The following is a 3,479-nucleotide window of genomic DNA, read 5'->3' as shown; positions in this document are numbered from 1 at the left end:
TCCATGTTTTTCAGTTCCTTAAACATACCACAGTCCTCTTACAGCAAATGTATTTACAGTAAATGTTTAAAATAATGATAAGATGAATAAATGTGTGTGAGTACAGGCCTGAAACCCAGCAGACAATGTAGCTGTAGACTGACACACACAGAATCCTACACTGTATGCCAGGTCCAGAACTTACCCAGTATCTCAAAACTTAATTTTCATTTTTATTTAAAGAAAAAAAATCCTCCGAACCAGCCGTGCAGTCTGGGATTAACTCTGCTGGAGGCATTTCTCTTCACAGTGGGTGGGCATTCGAGACATTTCTTTGAAATTTGAAAGCTGCACAGTGAAAAAGATCACAAGGGGATGGTGTAAACTGCACATGGAAAACACCAGCAGAAAGTAACACACTAATCCTGCTCGAAAACGTTCCTCAGAGCACATCAAAGAAGTTCATTCGGTCATACAATAAACCTGTGTGTCATTGTCGTATATCCTGAGTGACGTGGCTGCCAGCGGAGACCCAGTAGCCAGATGTAGCTGCTGCCAGCCCCACAGGATCTACACTGACTACTGAGCAACCGCTGGGTGCCCCCATTGGCTCTGCAGCTCCAGTCTGAGCCAAAATGGCCGCCTGATGTCCACATTTCAGCCAAGACGGGAAATGAGGAGGAGGAAAACAACTTCGTGCTGCGAGAACACAACAAATGAGCAGGCTCCCTGGGATATTAGATGTGTACCCAGTTGCACTACTGATATAACACAGGTGCTTCTGCCTAAGAACTTTCAAATTTTGAACAAGACACTTGTAATATAGCTCTAATACAAAAAAAGTCCAAAAGAAATCCTCTTAATGTAAAAGACAGTAGAGGAAGATTTGCTAACAATACAGCTGACAGAAGCTGATTTCCCACTTTCACCTCCACCCAAAAATTCTCTGCCAATTTCCTGCGTTGGTAACGTGTGAAATGGTTTGTCTGACTCGAATTTTTTCGTGTAAGATGTTTCTGCAAGTGTGTCAGCTCTGCAGCACCTATTAAACCCTGTTCACACATCCTGCAGCATGGCAGGTTCCACCCTCCCGGCTGTGGACGGATGAGCTGTTTTGGAGGGAGTGCGAGCTAAATCTGAGCGAATTGTGTCGACTGGTTGGTTCTGCATGGAGTTTTTAACCTTTTGGCTAATTACCAAGATTCTTGCTGCATGTTCCCACCACAGCCTTGTGGGAAGATTTACATAAATCATAAAACCTCTTAAAAAAACTGTCAGAGAATCCAAACAGCAAAACAATGACTGCTGACAGATTGAAAAGAGGCTGGGGTGCACGTGGGAAAAAAGCTAAATTCTGCCATTTCTCTCCTCATCTCCCTCAGTGCAGTGCTGTCCCTCTGCGCCCACTCTGCAACCAAGATGGCCGCCCGAGCCAAGCTGTCGTAGCATCCATTTTGCCTGCCGCACAGATGGACGCTGGAGAACCATCCACCGCCTCTCCTGGGGGGAGTCCTGGAAAATAAAAAACATCAGGATGAGAGTCACTTAATTCATATGAGGGAATGTGAAGTTGCACACAGTAAACAAGATGGCTGAGTTCACCCCCATGGGAAATTAAGCGTCCAACCTTTTATATTTAATATTTGAATGCATTTGAAAGTTGTAATAAGAGCTGTATTCTCAGGTGGTTGTGAAGCAGAGTTGATATGTACTGTACACTGTATGTTCTGCTGCTGTTGTACATTGCTTTTCTGAAAACATTTTGACTCTCCACCCACAAGCTCTTTTACTTTGGCGGAGGCACGCAGGAACAAAACCGAGTGTGGGCTGAAAAAAAATCGTGATTCTAGGAAACAAGATGCCAGTTTTAATGTGCATGTCAGTTGAGAAGACGAAGACTTCCTGTTGGCTGTCTGAAACGACAAAGGCAGGAAACTAGAGTTTTGCGATACAGTGACAATAGTGTACATTAAGAGAGGGAGGGAGGGAAGGGGTGGGGAACAGGTGGCAGAGGGGCTCTGTAATTGCAAAGCAGTGAAAATATAAAATATGAAATGAAGCAGCATGTGAATATTTTTTGTTTTTCTTCACTGCTGTATGATTTTCTCACGTCATTGCACATGGTGTTCAATGGGCTCCAATCGCAAAAAGTTGGAACAGCCCTTTATCTCTCCTCTCCCTATATTTTCCACCTATATCCTCTGGCAGTGCTCCAGCAGTGAGGTATGTGAACTCTGCTTGGCCCGCACCACCAACCGACCCCTCCGACCCACCCACCCACCTCAAATCCAAACTGCCTAACAATGTCTCCCTGTGTTGAGTGAGGGGAAAAAAGGGGAGAAAGAGCACGAGAGAAGGAGTTGAACCAGCAGAGTGATCAATGCCCCTGCTCCTTACCCCTCCTCATCCCTCTTTTCCCCCTTTCCTTCCTTCCTGTTCCCTCCGTCTCTGCCCTGCTGCCTCTCTCTCCCTCGTTTCCGCCTTTGTGAGAAACAGACAGGTGGCCCTGACTGCTAATTTTAAACAGGCCGATTGTCTGCCTGCGTTTCCCACAGCTATGTATAGATGCCTGCAATAAACCAAGTAGGTCAGTGTGTGAGACTCACACACACATATGCACGCACACACACACACACACCTACTGTCACACACACACACACACTGGGCCCTGACCTCTAAAACTGTCTGATTCGTCCATTCACCCACTCCCACCTCTGTTGCAAATGATCCCCCCTGATTGGCTGTCACTTTCAGCCAATGGCAGAGCTTCCTGCTGCCCATTCATAAAACCCTGGGTCATTGAGGATAATGTGGTATTAAGACACGTGCAAAGAGGAGGGGTAAACCCACATTTTTAATTCTGCGCAACACAATAACACCACATGTTATGTTGCAAATTTAATACAAATTAGTTGTGAATTTATGCAACTTAAACATGGATTAAAGAAAAAGCAGCTGCTTTTATGGGTTTATTACTGATATTTATGCGTAATTGTGGTGGAATGCAAACAGTATCTGTAGTAATGTTGCTTATTGTCAGCTACTTGACTTGAGTTGCAAATAGCAAATTCCTATTTGTGCATTTTTACCACATGAAATCTCCTTTTAAAGTCTCACTGCATTCAGGCTGACACAGGGACAGCACATTCCTGTGTGTTTAATGAGTAACGAACCGAGAGCCACAAATGCTGCGATAATCTCAGGCTATCTCTCTCTCGGCCCCTCCATTCCTCTCTCTCAGGTTCGACTCAAAGGCGTGAGCAAACACTCCCTGAATCCACCCCAGTGTAATTACCACCCCTGTAAGTTTTCTGACCTGTTTCAGTGTTAACACTTTTTCCCCTCTTGAGTTACATGTTTATATATAGAAACTCATGACTGTGTAAAACTGACTCACTTTTATGGAGCCTAATGTGCGACATCCACAGCTTATAGCTGAGAGGGAGGAGGCAGAGGGGGTACTCATTCATACGAGTTGAAAAGACTCTTTTATAATAACT

This window comes from Lates calcarifer, linkage group LG7_2 (assembly GCF_001640805.2).
Source record: "Lates calcarifer isolate ASB-BC8 linkage group LG7_2, TLL_Latcal_v3, whole genome shotgun sequence".
Taxonomy (NCBI): domain Eukaryota; kingdom Metazoa; phylum Chordata; class Actinopteri; family Centropomidae; genus Lates; species Lates calcarifer.
This window is presented reverse-complemented; position numbering follows the sequence as displayed.